This window comes from Scardinius erythrophthalmus, assembly GCF_964197995.2.
Source record: "Scardinius erythrophthalmus genome assembly, chromosome: 12".
Classification (NCBI taxonomy): Eukaryota; Metazoa; Chordata; class Actinopteri; order Cypriniformes; family Leuciscidae; genus Scardinius; species Scardinius erythrophthalmus.
Window position 1 is genome coordinate 31,016,287 of NC_138232.1, and position 24,963 is coordinate 31,041,249.

Consider the following 24,963-nt stretch of genomic DNA (forward strand, 5'->3'; position numbering starts at 1 on the left):
ATTAATTTGTTGACTAAATGCTGCATTAGTAGAGAAAGAACAGCACAACAGTTTGTTTGTTTGCCTTCGAGGCTGAGAGGATGCTAACATTAGTAGTAGCCTACCTCAAGCAGTTAAAACACTGACAAAAATAAACTAAGTCCGACCCGAATGTTTAATGTCACAATTGTTAACATCTATTTGCATTAGTTTATATCCAGCTAGTCACTTTTATGCATTAAATATGCAGAGAAGTTGCATATTTAAAGCTAGAGACGTAAGATAGCAAACTGATATGTTCACACAGCCGACAGAAACATAAATCAGAAAAGCATTCGATTTCGGTTATTTTTTCATCATCACTTTAATACATATTTTGTTATTTTGATTAGATAATCATCAAGTGTTTATAAAATAGAAGCAAAGGTGTGAGACTATACATGTAATATTTATGTAATTTCAATGCTCTGGCATTGTAGATATTTAAAGTTGGCCATCTTTAAGCATGACTGTTTGGATTTATATGAAATGATTGTCACGGTATCAAATGAGGAGAAGGATTTGCAGGTTAACAGTGTTTAATAAAAACATAAAACTCACAGCCGTACACACAATGATAATCCAAACAGGTGACACAGAGAAGGCAACAGAACAACCAGTGACATCAAACAATGAACCAGCAAAAGACGCACACAAAGACACAGCTTATATGCAGGTTAATGGGAAACAGCTGGTGACAATTGATCAATGATTAACAGACAGGAGTATGGGAAATGCAGTTCATGATACATATGACAGTGAGGGGAAGAGACATCTGGTGGCAACTCAGGGAACAACACTAATACAATACAATAAACACAAAACACAGTCTCACACTGTGACAATGATAACACTAAATTCCATATGTAACATTAACTAAGGTTAATAACTGCTGTAGCCTATAAGGATTGTTCATTGTTTGTTTGTTAATTAACATGTACTAATACATTTTTAAATTAAGGTTTTTATTTGTTAACCATAGTTAACCATCAAACTAACATGTTTGTTTACCATTTGTTAACCATCAAACTAACATGAATGATCAAGGTGCAATTTGTTTTTATCCAGTATCAATTTTAAAAACTATCGGTTGATTAATCGGTTATCGGCAAGCATGGCCCAACCTAGCTATCGTTATCGGTAAAATCCACTATCGGTCGACCTCTAGTTGTAATGTTGCTGGCTTGTTTAGGAACTTATAAGCTTTAGGTCGACTGTGTTGCAATGGCATGTAATTAACTTGACATTTTGTCTCGTCCTGTCATCATAAAATCCAGTTTGATGGCGTTTTACACCTATTGCTCGCTTGGCTATAGTCAGAACTAAAATCTGTAATAGGAGCACGGATTGAGTCTGTGGTGAGACCACGGATAACTCCAACGCAAGTCAATGACACTCATCTTCCGTGGTCCACACACGGATATCCGTTTCAATGACAGAGAACAGGGGCCTGTACCATGAAGCCGGATTAGGTGGCTAGCCAGCTATGTTTCAGCTTAGTTTCCGCCAACCCTGGGGTTTAGGTACTATGAAAGTAGCTCGGCTTTAATCTGTGTTCGTTGCCATGGTATCTTACGCTGCACGGCTAACCTGCTCCGGGGCAGGTTATGTTCTGGATTCAAGATCTAAGACTGAAGTTTGACCAATCAGCTGAGAGCAAAGAAACATATAGGTGACGTAACTTATTCCAAGTGTCTGTTGCAATGGCTTCACCTTTTCTTCCAAATCCGGTGGACATATCAGCGCAAATTGTTTGACGAGCACTTCGTAGAGAAAGAGTTTTTAGCCAGACAAAATCCCCTTGCCTTAACTGATAGTTACTTGTATGAAAGATACAGATTTTCCGCGGAAGGAATGTCTTATCTTTGCGAACTTCTTGAGCCGAACATAAAGAATTTAACACGTCGAATTCATGCACTTACTGTACCGCAAATATTGCGTTGCGTTTTTTTTTTTTTTTTGCAAGTGGTACATTCTTGCACGGTGGGTGTAAGGTGGTCCTCGCTCTGCAGGAGTAGGCTACATGAAAAGTTTCATTAATAGTGTTCCCCGGACATTTATCGACCATATCCATAAAAGAGGGCTTTTATAAAATTGCCAGTGAGATATATTGATAGGGTGACATCACATGAAAACCTTTTTTTTTAAGCAATTTTCACAAGTGTACTATACAATATAATACATGTTAAGAATTATTTAGAATCTTTTTTTTATTATTCTTGTTAATCTTATGATAGGATTCCCTAGAGTCATTGCAACATGTATGCAGTCTATTGCTCCAATCTCCACTGCTCTAGGGGAACATGAGGCAGATTATGTTAATAGGAAGTCCTATCACAGCCATAATGTTCAGGTAGAGATGATGTGAATATGTGAGATGATTATTTTCTGTGAGATGAATCTTTAAATTAATAGTAACATTAACAGATATAACAATGATTTACTAAACATTTCATCTGCAGACGAATTGTGGTCATGAACATATATGATCAAGTTTGGATGCCAAATGGCCTGGCTCCAGTGCTTGTCTCACACATTTTCCATGATTCTGTGTTGTGTCAGCACTTTGAGGAAAGCAAGTTAAATTTGGTACAGTACAAAACACTGTTAATTTGAACGGAGATAGAAAAACCTACACAATAACCCCCTATCATGACCCTCAGACAGGGCCACAGCACCGCTTCAGTGTGGCCCTCAGTAAAACCAGAGTAAAGATAGATGACCTTTGGCATCCTAAAGGCACATTTCAACTGTGTTCGGCCCTTAAGAGTCACCAGAGCGGGCATCACAGATAGTGACTGCATGTGCCATTCTGCACAATATAGCCACCAGTAGAAAGGAGCGAGAAACACCACAAAACCAGCTTCTCCCCGATGAAACTGACCCGATCACACTTGACCACCCAGCTGGTGCAGATGTAGATGCAATCACCATACAATATTACACTTAATAAAAGCACATTGAAACTGCAGATATGTCTCAAACTGTTTTATTGGTTTTGTGGGATGGGAGGGAGAAAGAGAGCAAGAGAAAGTTGCATTAATAAATATTCATACTAAAGTGTTACTTGGTTAAATAAGTTATACTAATATATATATATATATATATATATATATATATATATATATATATATATATATATATATATATATATATATACTGAGATCAGTTTTATCCAGCTGTTTGATTTTGTTTGGAGCCTCCTCAGCTCACAGTCAGCTCCTTTAGTGTGCAGTCTAGTTCAAGTCTCCTTTAGTGTGCAGTCTAGTTCAAGACATCCTTTAGTGTGCAGTCTAGTTCAAGTCTCCTTTAGTGTGCAGTCTAGTTCAAGTCTCCTTTAGTGTGCAGTCTAGTTCAAGTCTCCTTTAGTGTGCAGTCTAGTTCAAGTCTCCTTTAGTGTGCAGTCTAGTTCAAGACTCCTTTAGTGTGCAGTCTAGTTCAAGACTCCTTTAGTGTGCAGTCTAGTTCAAGTCTCCTTTAGTGTGCAGTCTAGTTCAAGACTCCTTTAGTGTGCAGTCTAGTTCAAGACTCCTTTTGTACAGGGCCCTGACTGAGTCTGTTTCCACCTGAAACATAATTCAACCACAAACATGATCATTACAAGTTTTCTGGAGGCTCATCAAAATCACAAAAAGTTCCTTGACTTCCTACAAACACAGGACTGACTGTAATTTATGTCAAGGGTTTTAAATCCTTACACATTTCTTCTGAAGCCATTGAGGTAGAGGCCTCAGTTTCTGGGTCAGGTTGTGAAAAATCCTACAATAAAAGAGATGTGTAAGGGCCAGTCCCTTTTTTATGCCACACATTCAAATGTTTGCCATAATAAAAAGCCCAGTGCATTCACATCAGCAACTGTCTGAGAACACACAGACAGAGTGTCTTCATTTCCTCCACCCTAATAAATGAAAATAGGCCAATGTAAAGCATGCGCGGGGGGGGGGCAGGCAGGGGGAGCATTGCCCCCCCGTTGGCTGAAACGTAATTGCATTTTCTCAACAAAAAAATAAACAATAATTGCATTGTTTAAAAAAAGATATTATAAATATTTTAAATAACACAAAACAACTGAATGGTGGTAGGTAAATAATCTGATTTCATATACTGCTTTAGTAAAAAAAGCTAGCATTTAATAGCGTTGTAGTTATCTCGGACTCGTTACACCAAAACTGTAAGTTTTATTTCTCTTCCAAATAACTGCTTAAGCTGGAGAAACTCAACACACTGCTTTCAATATGCTGTTCAATATGTTTCAAAAGTGGAGAGTATTGAGTGTTGAGTGACTGTTCATTTTTCCCGTGTCTCAAAATGTTTTAAATGTTTTATGAAGTACAACAAAATGCGAAATATATCTTGTTTTTTAATCACTCTCATTGCCACAATGTATTTCCGCCACAATTCCGTCAGAATTGCGTGATATAAAGTCAGAATTCGGACTTTTTTTCTCGCAATTGCAACTTTATATCACGCAATTCTGACTTTATAACACGCAATTGCGAGTTTATATCTCGCAATTCTGACATCGTTTCTCACAATTGTGAGATATAAAGTCCAATTCTAAGGGGAAAAAAAGACGGACTTTTTTTTTTTTTTACCTCAGAATAGTTTACAATTCTGACTTTATAACACGCAATTGCGACTTAATTTCTCAGAATTGCGACTTTATATCCCGCAATTGCGCCTTTATATCCCACAATTGCTACTTTATTTCTCTGAATTGCCACTTTATTTCTCACAATTCTGACTGCAATTGTGAGAAAAATAGTCAGAATTTCGAGATAAAGAGTCGCTATTATTTATTTATTATTCAGTGGCAGAAACAAGCTTCCAACAATGTGTTTTGAAAAAAGGAAAGAAAAACTTAAAAAATCTTTTCGTTTTGGTTAAAGATAATATTTTAACAGTGCAAAAGTGGTCCACATTTTATTGATCCTAACTGTGTCCGAACGAAGATGCGATGCGAAGTCAAGTGGCTGTTTATGCAAAGTTCTACCGGTTTACAAATATGATTGTATTGTTGTAGCCTACTGTTTTTTTTTATTGGGTTAACAATTTATGTTTATTTAGCATGTTTGTTTTGTCCATATGTGCTAGTGCTGAGTTCCCCAATTGATAGGCCATGCAGGCCCAGCTGCTACAATGTTTTTTTTTTTTTGTTTTTTTGTTTTTTTTTGCCCCCCCCTGGCTCGAATGTCAAACTCCGCCTATGATGTAAAGCATAACTGTTGTAAAGCAGGTTATGTTTGGTGTTCTGTCTGCTGCATACTGACCTCTGTGTGGGAAACTGTGTGTGTATGTGTGCTGGCTTCAACAGGGACACTGTATTTCCCTCTACTGCAGAACATACAGTCAGCCATATTTACAACTTAAAAAAAGTAGTAATGTATTGCACACGTACCCAGTGTTACTTGCTTAGAGGAGCCAGCACCAGGGTCAGATTGTACAGCACCTGTAATCCCAAACATAATCGGCCATCCCTTTGCCTACTCAGAGCCAACTACACTCTTAGAAGGAATGTGTAGAAAAATTACACAAATTATGTGTAACACTCTAATTTACACATTTTGTGTCAATATTAACTAAAACTGTGTATAAAAAAATAATCTATTTTACACATATCCATGTGTAGTTTAAAGTTTACACAACTTGGGTATTTACTCAAAGCATTTAACACAATATGAGTAGACTGATGTGCTTACACACTTTAATGTGTTAATTTTTATAACGCGACCGTTATTTAAATTAGCTAGTCAAACTGAACCAACCAATAAGATGACTTTTGAGTGAACATAATCCAGTTCCAGTCAGTTGCAGTTCAGTAACGTTAGTAGATAAAAGTCTGTTAACGACAGCAACTATTTTGTTTTTACTATATATTGTTGAAAATAAAACATGTACCTTATCACTTCGTTATCGACTACCCCTCGCGTCAAAACTGTTCGTGAAAACCACCTCTTTACCAGGGAGGAGATGATTCGCGCCGAATCACGCCGGTGATGATCAAGGTTCTTGAGGTAACGTTAAGCTGTAGGCTACTTGAATTATTATTTTTTACTCATGTTCATTTTCAAAAACAATATTTCCTGCTACTGTTATTTTAATACTGGCTTAAAAGCTAGGTTACGACGAGATTTTGCGGGCAAAAAACTCGACTATTGTCAATAGTGTAACGTTAAAGTTAACGTTAGGTGAAGCACGGCTAAACCAAGCAGCTTTATGTTGATCAATGCTGCGAATTTGCGTGGAAACCCCGATTCAAAATCGGCATAATTTTTTTCCACTTTCACACGAAATTCCAGATAATGAAGACCTTTATTAATGGATTTTACACGCAAAATTTCGCCAAGCAATGGTAAACGTGACCGCACCTAGATTGTAACTTACAGTGCTAACTGTTACTCAATTTACAATACACAAAATGTTATCTGTAAGGGTGTTTTAAAAATCGTCTACTCTTTATTAATTTGATTAACGTTACGTATAAAATGTAATCGTAGTAGTGGATTTGAAAGTTTGCTGAAATGATTAGCAATATGTCATAAGTGCTCTTGAGTGATGTGCAGGCTAGGTAACTGTTAGCATACAATAACGTTACATGTGCTAACTTTTATATAAAATAAGTGACCTTTGCATTATGTCTAATATTTATTACACAGCAAATGAACCAATCAGAAGATGGACCATTTTCCACCGACCACCATGTTCAGTCTCACCAGATTTAATTTATTCAGGTAAGCATTGCAGTAAAACTCACTAAATCATTAATTCATATCAAATCAAGCATTCTAAACAACTTAAGTTTTTATTTTTGCATTCTTTTGATCTATTATTAGGCCAAGGAGTCCGACCTGACCAGGAAGGTGCCTAATAAGCATAGAGTTTGTTCAGCTACCTTCATGGTACAGGCCCCAGATCTCACTCAATGGACGTGCTTTCTCATTTGGAAACACAACATTTTACGTAGGCTATTTATTTCTTTTCCAACAACAAATACCATAAAGACTTTAACCTCTCTGTTATTGTAGCTATTGCATTGTCCTGCCATCATAAAAATTCAGTCTGATTCTGTTAGCCTAACTGAAGTCCCGTGATGGCACCACGGACCTCAACAACCTGACCTCACTCACTGGATGTTGTAATGTTGCTCACTTGTTTAGACATTTGAAAGCTTTATGTCGACTGTGTTGCAATTTTGTCTTGTCCTGTCATCATAATATCCAGTTTGATGGCGTTTTACACCTATTGCTTGCTTGGCTATAGTCAGATCTAAAATCTGTGATAGGAGCACGGATTGAGTCTGTGGTGAGACCACGGATAACTCCAACGTTCGTGATATGGTCACGTAATTTAATCTATTGATTCGTGCCACGGACACGTTTATTTCGTTATTTTTCGTCTTTCGTGATCACAGCTCGATTATTTCTGCCTGTCGGCTGCAGCAGAGAAGCTGTTTAATCAACATTTATTCACGAGATCTTATCTTATCGTGGTTTATGTATTTTTTAATGTTATTATTTCGGTCTTATTGCCAGGGAAGCTGGATTGCTTTGCTGTTTATTGATATTTTTAAAATTATATTTTAGGAAATCGCGCTGAAGAAGTCTCGTTCCGAACACATCGCGATATTTGGCATCAGTTCACGTGTGTCAGCTGTTGGTAAGTAGTCTAGTAAATAAATACCTAATACGCTGTCCTAATAATGTGTGATATAATGTATTTTCTGTTTGTCGATATTAATCTGCCATTATATCTGCCATTTCCACGGAGACTTTGCGTTTCATTGCTTTCTAATTCAAAATAGGGTGATTAACACTGCCTGTCACGTGACGTGCTGTAGGCCTAGATATTCATATCAGATTAAAAATAGTACAATTAGTTCCAAAGTTGTATTTGTAGTAGAAGCACAGTAAAAACAACACTTACCATGCTTTTACCACAGTAACATTAGTTTTACTGTGATAAATGTAGTAAAAAGACAGTAATCACAAAACTTACCATGCTTTTACCACACTATTGGTAGTTTTAATGTGATACTTATTGTAAATGCACAGTAACCACAACACTTACCATGCTTTTACCACAGTGTAAAAGGACAGTAACCACAAAACTTACCATGCTTTAAACCTCAGTAACCTTAATTTTACTGTGATTGGTGTAGTAAAGGACAGTAATCACAAAATTTACCATGCTTTTACCTCTGTATTGATAGTTTTAAAGTGATATTTGTTGTAAATGCATATTAACCACAACACTTGCCATGCTTTTAATGCTTTATAAAGTAACATCCAATATTTGTAAGGTAAATGAATACTTTTTCCTTTAAATAATCCTATATATTATACATAATGATATTTTATTTTCTCTTTTTTCAGCTGAAAAGACCAAAGGGGCCTTTCGGACTCAGTCAGCCCATTATTGTTTGAGGAGAAGTAAACGGAGGAGACGGAAAGCTGCAAAGGCAAATATTCGCAATGGTATGTATGTGTTGGTTTTAACCCTAAATCAAACATTTTATCAAGCATTTGTTGTTTCTTAAAACTTTTCTCACAAAACCCATAGCCCAATCAGTACAAACATAGTCTGAAAGTCTTAATAATTCACAAGATTTAACAGGTTGTCAAATTCGTACGATACTCGTACATATTTGTATATTCGTACACAATCTTGCAGCTTTTACTCCTAGTGCTGTCATTGGCTACTGCTTCAATTCCTGTACATATTTATCACGATATTTGTAAATCAGTTGCGCCACTTCTTGGAAAGTTGTCGGATGTCACACACACTATCAGAAAGTTTATATTAATTGCAAATTGGTCCCCGTCTGTTTATGTTCCAGTGATACATGATGTCTCTCCACACCTCATAACCTACCTCTGTTTGCAAGAGTGGAAAAGCTTATCTGACTTGTAACATGACATCAGATACTCGATTATTTTGTCATAATCAGATCAGTTACACTGCTGATAACTGTCCTGTTTGCATGTAAATCATTTTCATATGATTATTGCTTGCTATTAAAAGACATACTTTTATTCATAGAAATGCCCACATATCAGTGAACTTATAACATAAAAATGCTTTTAACATTTAATTATGCAACACTCTTTACAGAAAACATATCATACAGTTATAAACTGACTATTTGCAAGTAATGTATTAAAATGACCTTCCTTTCTGTTTTGCAGTATTACTTAGTCCTTCTTTTTTTTTTAAAGCTCTACCAATATCAAACTCAACAGCTCTTTTAAGAGCCAACCATTACAAGAGCTACTAGTGAGTCAAGACTTTCTTGCTTTACAGCAGAGAAGGAAGACCAGTCCTTATATCAACGCAAGCTAATCGAATAAGTCCTTTGTTTCGGGTGAGGAAGGAACATCTGGTGCCCAAAGACAGAAAAGTGAGCGAGTCCATTCGTATGTCTTGAATTGAAACAATGCTGTAAAATGTAGAACATAATTTGATGTTGACAAATTTACACTGTACAGGTTATCACTTGGTTTTTTATCATGTGAAGCTCTTGAAACAATTGACAGAAGAGTATGTTGTCTGGAAAGAAATCAAGCATCACTGGCAAAGGCTCAAAAGAGACCATGCCTTTCTTAAAAATCTTTTAAAATAGGTTGCTGTTGATATGGGTAAAACTGTTTTTGTTCAGTACTTAGCTTATATTATGTGCTCCAATATTATATATATAATATATATATATATATATATATATATATATATATATATATATATATATATATATAATATATATATAATACTTCAATGTGTATATTATATAATGTACTGACTGCTGCTTTGTAAATTTATGTAAGGAACAGGCAACTCTGGCCCTTTGCATTCTACTTTTTGAGGTTAATTAAGAGTTAACCTCCAACCGTAATCGAGCACATCTGAAAATTTTAACCAAAGTCTTCAGGTTTACTTCTAGACAATAGGCAGGAGGGTTTGAGGTCGGAGCTAAATGTGCAGGACAGTGGACGCTGAGGGCCAGAGTAAACCATCACTGCTTTAAATAACGCAGAACATAAGCTGACCCGACTGTCCATTAAACAACTTCATTTAAGAATGGTTTGTGTTTTTTGTTTTACTTTCAGACCAGGACTGGAGAACGCCTGACAATGGGATGTTGAGACTTCTTCCTCTGGTTGAGAAAAAGCTACACCACATCAGTGATCACATCTTCTGTTCTTCTGTTCTTCAACTGAACAAACTGTTTAGACAAGGAAGAAGAACACGAACACGATAGAGACGTACAGGGAAGAGCAAGAAACCAGTTTAGCTGTGATAATGAATCATTATTTTCCAACACAATATCAAATCTGTTTTCTGTAGGTGACTGAATATGATTCTCTGGCACTAATTTTATGGCTTCAGCAGCTGTGAATGGACTATTATGATGTTAATGTATTTTTGAAGACACATTTTTATTTATCTTGAATCTCATTTGTCTTTATGTTAACTTTATGCTTTGTCCTCCAATAAAGTGTTGTTTAATAAAGTATGGTGACCAGGGCCGTGCAGAGACCTCTGGAGGGGCAGGTGCTCAAAGTATAAAAGGGGGCACATGGAACAAGGCTTTAAATAGGGCTGTGATCAAAATACAGTAACAGGGTTTTTACAGCCTCAAAATGAGGCGGAGGTGGTAAAAATCCTAATAATGTATTTTAATAATAAGATAATTAAATTAGTATTTTTTTGTAGATCATCATATAGCCTAATGTGTTTCCCACATTATTTTGTACATTTTAAAGATAAATTCATTAATTTGGTGCACTTTGAGTCACCCGAATCCACTGTTTCATAAAAGTTCTTCTTTTGGCAAAATTACATTTCCTTAATAGCCTAAACAGAGGCTTTTCTCCCTTCAAACTTAAATTGTCAATGTTTCATTACATCACTGTTTGAAAACACTAATTTTTTGTACCTTTTAAAAAGGGCATTTTTCCAGTAATTTTATTAACCCTCCTATTACCTTTGGGGTCAATTTGACCCCATTCAGTGTTTAACGTCTCTAAATACATACTTAAAAAAAATTTTTTTGCTTCATATTTAAAGACTTTTCCTAATTTAATGGGGACAACTGGGTAAACATAAAATTAACATGATGATAGGTTTTCAATGTTCTGTACGTACTTTTGTAGCATCGGTGTTCTTTGGGGTCAATTTGACCCCAGGCTCATTTTGCTGTATAAAACCGTATAAAACATATAAGAAATATCAATTTTTTTTTGTTGTTCACATTGGTGATTAGGCACAAATCCCACATTTATTTTGGATGATATTGAGGTCATTATAAATTGAGATTTTATGATCTTCAAAAACCTTCACTCTGCTTTAGGGCCCTAACCTGACATTACCGTATAGGCCTACTTGAAGTATTGCGAGAACCACTGATAGTTCACACGATATAGTGGAGGGGGGAATCATAATTCTCACAAGAAATTAGATATTTCCAGTGCCAATTATATATTTCCAGGGAAAGGAAAACATAATTCTTGCAAGAACTTTGATATTTTGTGCTGTGGGGGAGGGGAAAACATAATATAGGGGATGAGCAAATGTATGAAAGCTTCCACAGAAGCCTTATAAACCATTTCTCTTTGTGAGCTCTCTCTTTATGCTCTTTCTCAATTGAAAATGACCTCTTAGCAAATTTTTTGGGGGGGGGGGGTTTGGGTTCTATACGGACCTGTTCGCCAGCAAGACACCAGTCGACCCGCCCGAAATGCAGGACGATGCCATACCAGCCATCCCGTCAGTGTTGACCAGTGAGGTCAGGCATGCGATCCAGAACATCCAGAAAGACCGGGCGCCAGGGCTGGACGGAATCGGGTGGACCAATGCTTTGGGCAGCATTGGCCAGCCGTTTCAGCCGCTACATGGCGCAGAGAAGAACACCAGATCAATGGAAGACGGCCAAGACAGTGCTGTTGTACAAGAAGGGTGACCGCGAACAGCTGAGGAATTATCGGCCTATCTGGCTCCTGCCGACCGTGTACAAGGTTTTCACCAAGGTGCTGTACAACCGACTAGCCAGGCAGTTGGACGAACAACAGCCACCCGAACAGGCCGGCTTCCGGTCTGGCTACAGCACAATGGACCACATCCACGTGCTAAACCAACTGCTTGAATGCTGCCGGAAGTACAAGATGCCCTTGGTACTGGCCTTCGTAGACTACGAGAAAGCCTTCGACAGCATAGAGATCAATGCCGTACTGCTCGCCCTACAACAACAGGGCATCTCCTACGAGTACGTGGACCTTTTGCGGGAGCTGAACAGCGGATGCGCCACCAACATCACCTTGTTCGACCGGACACTTCCCACTTGAATGACAGGGTACAGCTGTGGCCAAATTTGAAATTTTTGCTGCTTCAGTTGTTATGATGTTGATTCACATTTTTCTAGATTATTGTGCAGAGTGATCAGAGGCATTTTACATCATTTCAAAAAGCTTTATCACAAAACCCCAAATTTCACTGTTTTTGTCCTTGGCACCAAATTACCAGCTAACATCATTTTACTAATCATATCATCAGCACACAATTGCTATAAGGAAGGAAGAAGTGCTTCCAATCATTGTGTTCTTCTGTTAGCAATGGTTTCCTCCAAAGAAAGATGGAGGATCATCTTTGCATCAAAATGGCCTCCATTTACCAGATCATCAAGAGCTTCAAGAATAGAGGTTCGGCTGCAGTGAAGAAGGCTTTAGGATGTCCCAGAGTGTCCAGCAAGTACCAGGAACTTCTCCTCCAGAGGAATCAGCTAGGGAATCGTGTCACCACCAGTGCAGAACTGCTCAATATTGGCAGCAGGTGGGTGTGAGAGCATCTGCACACAGCGAGGCAAAGACTTTTGGACAACAACCTGGTGTCAAGAAGGGCAGCAAAGAAGCCACTTCTCTCCAATAAAAACATCAAATATTGGTGTTTTATTTAAAGGGCTATTTAAGTAGTCAACAAAGAAACATAAAGTACCTGACTTAAACCTTTGGGGAAAAAATCTAATTTTGGGGGTTTAAATTGCTGGGGTCAAATTGACCCCAGTGGGTAAAAGATGTCGGTAGATTTGAGGGTAACAGGAGGGTTAAATGTATGCTCCATCTTTCATTTCAAATTCTCAAATTTGATCAATATATTCAATTAAAATAATAAGACACTAGGCTGTTACCAATCAAATTTAACATTGAAAAATTATAACTATTAATTTGGATTATTTTAAATATTTTTGAATATACAAATAAGGAATGTTGAAAAGAATGATACTTTATGAAACTAAACCGCCAGTAGGAGGCAGCAGACGACCGTCTTAATGAGCGAGTCATTGAGTCATTCATTCAAACGATTCATTCAAACGGCTGATTTATTCAGAATGAGGCAGCTTATGAATGGGTAATTGAATCTTTGACTCAACCGATTCGTTCAAAATGCTGAATCATTCAGTAATGCAAGTGTTGCTGTGAGATGCGATATGGTTCTGCAGTGATCTTTGTTTGGAACTATTTTCGCTGCTGAAACAGAACAAAAATAGTCATTGCGTCTAAAATGTAAGTGACTTAATTTTAACTATTTGTTTATTGACCTGCTATGAAATCAGTCTCGGTTTCAATCTTGATGGCATTCAGGAAAACAGTTACTTCTATAGCCTAACGTTACACACAGCAATATAAACAACATCTCTGCATGCTCTCTTCACGTCGTCCTTGTAAAATAATAATAAGTAAACGAACATCAAAATCACTTCGCTGAGAATGAAACGCCACTTACCAGCAGCCGCAGATTTGAAGACATCCTCTGGTAGTGCGCATAGCCGCGCGAAATAAAAAAAAAATGTGCGTGCAGCGTGAGGAATGAGGTGAAAGGTCATCATGTGGGTCATTTTATTTACGGCTAAATTATTATTAATTAATTCAATAAATATATTTGTTTGACAGGGAAGCTGTGCGCAAACAGGAATATATATTATTTTTCAAAAATAGAAAAAAAGCACCCCAGAAAAAAGGGCACTTTCTCTCCAGGAATAAAAAGGGCAGGTGCTCAAGCCCCCTTTGATGTCTATGTGTGCACGTGCCTGATGGTGACTATTGTGTATTGAAAGTGGTGTTTGGTACAGTAAATAGACATTTTTATTTGAGAAATTTTAATTTCTTATTTCTTTAGTTTAATTAATTAAAAAATAACTAGGCCTACACAAGGCCGTAACCAGGGTTTGAAAATTAGTGAGGTCCGGGGTGAGGTGCAGGGCCGGATTAAGAATTCAGAGGCCCCTGGGCACAATTTTCTTGTAGGCCCCCACATTACAAATAACATTAGAATAATGATACAGATCTGTATTATGCTATTGTTTTTGATAGTGTTGTACATTTCTTACAGATAATCATGATCATTGCGTTTGTCTTACCGAATTTGGTATCTTCCTGTCAGCAGTTGTCTAAGCTTCTTCTTTTTTATTAATGCCACGAAAAACATTAAAAAAAAACAAAAAAATTATAATAATGAGAAATAAGTTCAAAGCTTGTGTTTTGGAAAAGAAAATTAATATATCACTAGCCCTAACATTCAACTTCCCACTTTATTAACGTCCTAAAGTGTCACAATAAATGGGAAAACGAGTCCAAAAAGACGTATAATAGGTGGATCTGGCAACACAGAGGCTGCACCCGCGCCCTCACTCACAACGCGCTCTCAAGCCCCGTTCACTGTTCCTTCTCTCAGCGACATGAATTGCAAACACACATATGACGCGGTTTAAACGGCTAATTATTCATTCAGAGAGCTTGAAATTTAATTTTTGAATATAAAAAAATGACCGAGGTCAAGAGCACTTGATTTGAATTAGTTTACAACAAAGACGACTGCAGCTGGAGAATTGAGATTTCACGAGTTCACATTTACAAATAAGTCAGATAGAATAAATGCGTAGGCTATATGAGATGTCATGAGTTCACACAAATAAGTAAGATAGAATAAATACGTATATGACGTGCTGTCCGAGAGGGCTGTGGGCTCGGTAGCCATACTCTCCCGTGTTCCTGGTTGTGAGAGAACAAGAAAAGAGTGAGGATTCGGGGTGGTGGAGGGACCGAGGGATGCTGAAAAACTGTCAAGGAGTGTTAGGTAAGTTGACTGACAGAGTGAATATGCTTCCTCGGTAACGTTAGACATGGTATTGTTTGATGACAAGTTGATATTGGATTGATTATTTGTACGTGCTCCTCCCGAACTTTGTTTATGAAACATCATGTGTAGATTCCGCCATCGCGTCTGTTATAGAAGATATCGACAGCGCATTCATTTTAAAAGAGGAACAGAGAGAAGCGCCCGCGACATTTTGTTGGTTGAATATATGAATGAAGGACATCCGTCATTTACTCCGTTGCTCTTATTGGTTGTAGATCTATCCAATTGAGTGCAGAGTTTTTTTTTTTTTTCTAGTTCGGTTGAGACACGCCCCATAATCAAATCTCTATGGAGCGGTATCAGACTCACATTCTGACTAGAATATGAGTATGACGAAGTCAGGCTACATGTATGCCAGTTTGCAGTGAAATAAAAGGAAGCTATGTGAATAACAAGAGGCTCCAGTGGGCTATCTTGCTATAAATACTTAACACTTAATTGAAGATGATCCATGTTGATCATTCTAGTATATCTACAACTGCTTTTCGAATGAAAGCATATATCACTGATGTCAGGCATATAAGCAGCAATCAGAGGGGGTGAAAAGGAAATGTTGGCACTGTTTCTTTGTTGTTTTACTGAATGGTGCATTACCCTTGTGTAATATTAATAGTGTGTGTAGATCTGTGTAGATTATACTGCCCTTCCACCCCCAGGGGCCAAGCAACGGCCCCCAGAAGAGCAAACAAATGCACATTTCAAATGGCTGTAACTCAAAGTCCGGTTTGTGTATCAAAGAGAAAATCGGCAGGACGACTTATGCTATGTATAATAAATAATGTTGGCCACAGTTTTCAGACATATATGGAAAGCTGGCATAAAGTTATTTTTAAAGTGTTCACAGTAAAATATCAAATTTCAGCCTGTCCCTCATATATGTCATAAAGGTTTGCACAATGAAGATATCCAGTTGTCCATTAAATATATGATTTATTTAACATTTATTGTTTTATTACTAAACGTTTTATACTACATTACCCACATATGTCTGTCATTCTATCAGTGAAACAGGAAGCATTGTTCTGTAGTTCATTGAAATGTGCAGACATGCTTAGGGTTAGGGTTAGGATCTCAGTAAAAGAGTAATTTCTCACATTATAGAGACACTTTATAGTTAGCTTAATGTATAACTAATGTAATAATAACACCAAACCATACTTTGTCACATGAAGCGCCAGTTTATATGGGTTAAACGATTGTCCAATCACAGCGAGTTCTGCGATAAAGTCACAGCCAATAAAAATCCAGCTGAACAGATGCGTCACACTTACATGCCCATTTATGGCAAATGATGACAGATCTCTTCTGGTTCCGGCTACAGGGATAGATACCTTAAATATTTAATATTTAGGCTGTTAAACATGTATTATTTCTAATTAAATTATAAAACTCATATTTAAAAACAAAAGACTCCTTTGTGTGGTTACCATCCAAAAACGAGTTCACATGATCAATGACACAAATTTGCTTATTTTATTAGACTGATGCATAAATACATTTGAAAGAGAAACTTTTTTACTAAGCAATGTCCTACAGCAGGAGTAGTTTTGCAGTATTTTAATTAAAGATAATTGCATGTAGGCCTACTAAAGTGCTTCTAACATTTACAGTGTATGTATAGTCAAAGATATATCAATTATATTCAAATAAATGTAACAAAAGCACAATGAATGGACACCATTTTGAAAGCTTATTCCAATATTTAATGTCAAACTGTTTAAAGACAAATGTAGCACCAAAACTACAGCACAACAGTATAAAAATCAGTTAATTAAAAATATCCAGATACAGGGGCAATCTATTATAGTGACACATACATTAACTTTAAAAATAAATTGCTATGATGAAGTTATATATTTACAAACCAAAAGATGAGATTCAACTTTGTTATGTGAAAATACATTTGTTTCGTCGCTTTAAAGAACAAATAGGCAAAAACATAAGCACAACATTTTACATTCTCAACTTTCATTCTATATCCTTGAGATTATTGGTCACTTTTATTGTAACTATGCAATGATTATGTCCTTTAGCAAAACACCTGATGAGCACTGACCCTTTTTTATAAAGGCATTAGGCAGAAATCAAGTACAGTTTATGAAGCTGAAAAGAGAAAACAAAATGCTTTAACAATATGGTAAATGATAAATCACTATATTCAATATTGGTTCTACATATATCAAAGAGATCCTGAGGAGGAGTGGGACTCCACATGAAGATTTTCAGAAACTGAGACAGAGCAAAGTGTGCACCTCGCTGGACACTTCCTACGCATGCCCAAACAACAACACCCAAACACAGTGATGAAGTGGACACCACCAGGAGGATGCAGGAGACAGGGAAGACCAAGGAAGACACGGAGACAGATGTTTCATGAAGACCTGAAGAATGTCGGTCAGTGTCCCATGGGAAGATGTGAAGAACTTGGCCACAGATTGAATACGCTGGAGGACACTTGTTGCCCAATGTGCCCAGCACAGCACTTGATGATGACGTTGTGAGTTTATCCATAAGCGTTGGATATGTTTTCTGTAAAGAGTGTTGCAAAATTAAATGTTAAAAGCATTTTTATGTTATAAGTTCACTGATATGTGGGCATTTCTATGAATAAAAGTATGTCTTTAATAGCAAGCAATAATCATATGAAAATGATTTACATGCAAACGGGACAGTTATCAGCAGTGTAACTGATCTGATTATGACAAAATAATCGAGTATCTGATGTCATGTGACAAGTCAGATAAGCTTTTCCACTCTTGCAAACAGAGGTAGGTTATGAGGTGTGGAAAGACATCATGTATCACTGGAACATAAACAGACGGGGACCAATTTGCAATTAATATAAACTTTCTGATAGTGTGTGTGACATCCGACAACTTTCCAAGAAGTGGCGCAACTGATTTACAAATATCGCGATAAATATGTACAGGAATTGAAGCAGTAGCCAATGACAGCACTAGGAGTAAAAGCTGCAAGATTGTGTACGAATATACAAATATGTACAAGTATCGTACGAATTTGACAACCTGTTAAATCTTGTGAATTATTAAGACTTTCAGACTATGTTTGTACTGATTGGGCTATGGGTTTTGTGAGAAAATACCTGTGTTTACATCCTGTTTTCGGTTGAAGTCCAAAGTAGTCGATTGCCGAGTTCACGCGCATAGGTTTAGTTACCTATGATCACGCGCGTGAACTCGGCAATCGATTACTTTGGACTTCAACCGAAAACAGGATGTAAACACAGGTATTTGCGCTGGCTTAAATAACATCATTTTTATACATATCTTTCACATCTACTGCAGTCAGATTCACTCGTGTTCACTCAGAAGGAATCACTCACATTTTCTGTGCACTTGTAATGACACATCAAGGATGTTAAGAGGCTAAAAGCAGGTTTAGTACTTGCCCCATTGAAGTCAACAGGGTGCAAATTTTAAAAATAGAATAACTCGGTGTAGGCAACACCGATTTTTGTCGTTGTTCTCTGTATTGACAGCACTCCAAATGTACAAAAAAATGAGCTCAATGTTAAAATTGACCGGAGTTCTCCTTTAAAAGCATGGCAAGTGTTGTGGTTAATATGCATTTACAACAAATATCACTTTAAAACTATCAATACAGAGGTAAAAGCATGGTAAATTTTGTGATTACTGTCCTTTACTACACCAATCACAGTAAAATTAAGGTTACTGAGGTTTAAAGCATGGTAAGTTTTGTGGTTACTGTCCTTTTACCACACCCTATCACAGTAAAACTAGGGTTACTGTGGTAAAAGCATGGTAAGTGTTGTGGTTACTGTGCATTTACAATAAGTATCACATTAAAACTACCAATAGTGTGGTAAAAGCATGGTAAGTTTTGTGATTACTGTCTTTTTACTACACTTATCACAGTAAAACTAATGTTACTGTGGTAAAAGCATGGTAAGTGTTGTTTTTACTGTGCTTCTACTACAAATACAACTTTGGAACTAATTGTACTATTTTTAATCTGATATGAATATCTAGGCCTATAGGGTAAGTGTACCCATTAAGCCCACCAAAATCTAAGTCTAGGTTTTTTTCATAGATATTGACATAGTTTATAAGAAAAATAATTTGTTAAAATGCAAGATTAATCTCTCATTTGAAATTATATTAATTAGTTGATGTACATTTTAGAATATAAAATTAAGATAATTAAGGAATAAAGTCAGAAGTCTGGCATGGGCTTAATTGGTACTTTGGCACCATTTAAGCCCACATGTGTTCCAAATAAGCCCACATCATCATTGATTCACAAAATATAAAAAAATTAAATGATTTTAAAGAAGTAAAACATCAATATATTTATTCAGTGACAGGGAAGTGTTAAAAAAAATCCTTTTGCTAATGTTTGATTAGAGCCCTGGGTGGGATGGGTTGGTGTTAGTGGACGGTGGTCTGGAGCCTTAAGTTGGCTTGACTGGAGTTGTAGCTGGAGTCAAGCTGGAAGTTTGACCGGGTGTATCTCGGGGGCCAAGCTGATTAAGGGCTCCATACTCTAGGCTTAGGGGGGCTCCTAGTGGGCCCCCCTAACAGTCCCAGGGACTCAGGACTGTGGGGAATTTAGGGTCCCTCTGGGAGCTCTCCATGCCCGGAATCACAAGCCTTAACTCAGCTTGACTCCCGAATTATGCCCGGTTATACATAAAGGACTTTAGGACAAAACAGGCTCTATCTCATTTGAATGAATGTGCAATTTGTGTGTAAGTAAGGTAAGGGTAAAAGGTTAGTAAGGTAAAAGCACACAAAGACATGTTATCATTAAACACTTTCAGAAAATGTATCAAAGTTTGCAATTAGAGGGATTCCTCATTGAAACTCATAAGGTGGGCTTAAATGGTACACAGTGAGTACTAGTGGAAAAAGACAATGTTTTCCTTTCAAAACGTGAGATATGTTTACAAATACATGCATAGAGCTTAAATATACTGTGGACTAAGTATCATTGTGCCCACATTGAGAAATATTACGTTTTTGTCATTCAAAGTTAGCTTGTGTTGGCTCTAGTTTGCATGCGTTTTGTGGCACTGTACCATTTAAGCCCATCTTAAAAAAAAGTTAATTTATAAAAATAATCTTCTCTACAAAACAATTTATGATGTATTTATTTGTAAATGAATGTAAAATGAATCACAAAACATTTATTGTTTGCAGTTCACATGCTTAATTCTTTGGCAGTCTATCTTTCTGAAAGGCTAATGGTTTGACCTGGAGATTAGCTTTGAACGCAAGCTAATAAAACTCATCTTTTCATTTAAAGGAAAATGATATAAAATGATAAATTACTATTTGTTCATACACAAAAAAACAATACATTTATCTCTTATTTGACATAATATCAATGTAGTTACCAAAGAAATGGCTGAAAAATTGCTGAAATGTGTTGATTTCTGAAGGGTCCCGAAACACCAAAGTTTTGGGGTGACTTTGTGTGAGGTCCCCTGAGACAGCATGCACATGGGTGGGGCTAACTCAACATTGACAAATGTAATTGGTATGCAATAAAAAATGCCAGGGAAGTAACAAATCACTGGATTGGTTAAAATAATAAGCAGCATAAAATATTATTTTCTCTTTTTTTAATTTGACTTCAGAGTTGAAAGTGGGCTTAAAGGGTACATGGGCTTAATGGGTACACTTACCCTATAGCACGTCACGTGACAGTGTTGTGGTTTAATTCTTTTCAGGGGAATGACTCCAGAGATATTTGACATCAGAAAAAATTAGACTTTATTAACAAACAAAGCCGAGTGTCCCTCTGCAGACAAGACCCTCCAGAAAAATTGCCCAGCAAACGTATATACCCTCTCCTTGTCCCAAACATGGTAATACATTCTATAGGTATTTTGAGAAATAGTTTTGTACCATGTGACATTACTGAAATAGAATTTTCTGCTGTGACAACACCTTGTGCTCTCAGGTTCCAAAGTCAAGCAAAAGTCACCCACAGACAAGGAAATAATAGTGTACAAAAACAGTTAAATTACTTATTTTCTAAATAATAAAATCTTCAACATTCCCTCCTCTGGGGCTTATTTAAGCCCCACATTCGCTATCCTTTCCAGAGTGTAGTTTCAAAATCCAGTCCCCTCAGTTATACTACCTTAGTGACTAAATTATGTCACTCATTCTTATTTTCAATGACTGAAATTATGCCACCACACTCCGGAGGAGCAATCGAGCCAAACATCTTTCTCCATACATTTTCTTTCTTTCAGTTGTTTTTTCTTTTTCAATGGAGAAAGTAAAAGACTCGAATCCTCCCTAATCAACCATCAAACATTGTTACAAGTGTGTGGATGAAATTGGTTCAGCATTGTCTTATTGTCAAAGTTATGTAGAATACGTCAAACACAAATCACTTATACAGTTAAAAGTTTTCTTGTGATGTAGATATCCTCTTCGACCCAGACACCGATCTGGCTTATTCATTTTCTTCTTCATCCTTATTCGAGGTACTTCAGTCAATGTCCAATGATTGTAAATCTCAATTTGGGTTAAAAGCCCAGTCTTAATAATATATGATTTAGTTGCCCTCTAATATTAGTTTTCATTATCTTCTTAATATGGGAAGTAAACAACTGAATAATAACCCCCTTTCAATATTGCAACTCCAAAAAACATTTCTAATTCTTTAAATCAATTTTGCCTTAAATTTTTGACTCAATCGTATTAATCATAAGTCATTCTACTTTTTCATGTAATTGTTTTCATTATAATAAAGGCAAATCATTATAATAAATCTCTGCTGATTATAGAAGAATAAATGATTTAGTTTGCATGTTTATTCCGCATAATCCATATGAATTCTGATTTAAAATAGGGCTGGGTAAAAATAACTTTTTCTCTTTTTTATTCGCTTCTTATTTTTATGAAGGAACGTCAATTCACTTATTTTTAAAGAATCAATTTTTTAGTCAGTCATGTTTTAGTTGATGTACAACCATAACACTGTAGTGTAGCTACATTAAATCACAATTTTCTTCGTTATAACGTTTTACATTTCAAATTCTGTCTACTTTATTACCAAATTTAACAATAAATACCATTTTAAAATGTTGAATCTCACGCGTTGCAGCTCTTTCTCATTATAGCTCCTCAGTTCAAGCATTCCTTAACTGAATACCTTTTCTTCCTTTCTACTAATTTCTGAATGAACTATCATGAATTAACTTAATTATGTCACATGTAATCACTCAAACTAAGAAAGCTTCAAGAGCAATGTTACATTTACTTCATAAAAGTCATTCAATGAACTCATTAGACAATTAGAAAAAATAACTCTCGAAAATAACTTTTTTGCACTGTCTTACATATTCATTGTAAGGTCATTTATTTTTCTGTATATCTAAGTTTTTCCCTTAACCTTTTCAAACATAAAGCATTATAACTTAATTATTGGTAAAACTTCCTTTCTGTAATTTACGTTTTTGCATACAAATAATGTTAATTTCAATTTTTCTAGAATGACTGCTAAACCATTATCTAAACTTATTTCTGATAGAATTTCAAATCTAAGGAATAATTCTTTGGTCTTAAATTTAATTACTTCTCTTGACCCTCCTCTGTTGATCTCATTGCCTTTACCCATCTCTATCTTGTTCATATAATCCATTACCAAGAGTTTTATTAGTCCTTCTGGTACTGATATATGGCCTATTTTTGTCACTGTTCCTTTCCTACCTTTATTTTTGTCGCAAATTTCTCTTGTGTACCGTCAAAAAATGCCTTTTATTTAATTTTCCTTAATTTAATTTAGCCTTTTAATTATTCTCCTTCCTTATTCTTTTAATCACTCCTTACTCCCCCCTTGCGCAGGTTAATACCTTGCGCATGGTTTGAGAATATTCAAAAGTATGTTTTTGTGCAATAACCTGTCATTCTTACCCCCCTCTGGTACCACCATATAGATTGTTCATAAGGCAATAATCTACATGGTATTGAACAGTCTATATGCTATAACAATTTGTTTGTTATTGAATTTGAACAATTTCCATCTGAGGTGGTCGTTCTATTAGCACCATTTAAAATACATTTAATTAGTCAAATAGCATATTGAATCAAATCATAATTCAAATCATAAATGAAATCAAATATTTGTTAATAGCCAGTGTTAATCTTTCTTTAATTTTCAACTGTAGCCTTAAATTAATTATGTATACCCGTTTTATTGACAAATAACATTCGAGTACCCATTATGATCTATTTTAAAATGTCATTTAGGTCGATTTGTATTTTCCTTCATGACTTGTCTTAATTCTCACTGTGCTATGACAGTTACTTGAATTAGTCGCTTATCATTCATTATTTTCATTTGTTTTCTGATTTTTCATTATCGTTTTTACGTTGTTTTTGATATATTCTTTAATTCAATAATTTTCTTTCTGGGGTTATTATTAAGTTGCTACTAGTATATTCAATGGCTTTAACATTACATTTAAAGACAGTTTGGTTGATGTTGACTATTGTTTGAACTTGTACTCATCTCTGTTGATTTTCTCTTCTTTGCACAACTCCTTGTAAGTTTCTTATTCTGCAACTTTTCATTTAAAGTTCTTCTTGTCATTTGCTTCTTTTTCCATTCATGTTGATCATTCTGTTAGCCGTCTTAACAGTCATTACATGTTTCACCAGGGTGACTCTTTACGAGCCGTTGCATGGACTTCCCTCGGAGGTGAGGGGGCTGTTACTAGCACAAGCCCTCTTGATCCCTCACTTCCTGTTGTGGCGAGTAGAGGCTTGTTGGTGTGAGAGGCATGGACTCAAATGTCACTTTGCTGATAAATGTTCAAGCCTCTTCTGATATGACACTGGTGTATTTTTGTTGTTGTTGTTGTTGTTGTTGTTGTTGTTGTTGTTGTTGTTTGAATCGTCTCAGAAACCTTCCTGGAACTGAACTGTTCTCATCTGTGAATGAAACCTTCATTATTTCTGTTACTTCTGTTAGTGACAACAACATTTTAAATCATCTGCTCATCTGCTCCATTGTCCTTCTTGGTGTCATCTGTAAAATGATCATGTGGGCTGAGTGGTGTTCTGGCCTCTTTTGTGTGTTTTCTGCTCATTAGCAGTAGGGCTTTACCCCTATATTACTTTTTACAATTAGTCAATTCAGCTCAGTTATCTCTTTGTTTTGAGTCCCACTATCAGCATACTAGTTATCAGGCATCTTGGACAACACTCAACCCACTTTGCTAAAAGACAAAAGTTACAAGACAATATTTCAGACTTTTGACAAAACGTCAGCTCCTTCATGATATTCTGAAAGGAAAGTCAGATGTGTTAGGCGCTGCGCAAAATGTAGTACTGTTTTGTTTTCTTTTACAATTTTTTTTTCCCATTTTCTTTTTCTATTGTCACTACAGTTTCGACCAGGATTTTAAACAAATCCATCCATGGTCATTATTTTATTGGGCAGAATATGCCCTGTGGGCCCACATATGAAATTTAGATACAGCTGTAGGCAAAATAATTGATTTGCCTTAGTGTACACTCATTCATTCATAATCAGTCACTCATCGGCCATCACACATTCTTCTTCCGCAGGTTGTGCTCTAAATGCGGAACTTATAATTTTAGCTGTGGAATTCCAAAGGTCTGACAGACAACATCACAGCACAGTACACTATTCAGAAGTGTCAGTGATCTTAAGGTTTAGATTAACACCGTTGTTACAAACCCTTTTTTCTTGTTTTTTTTCCCCAAACTCTAATAGATTAAATATTTCAGAATAATA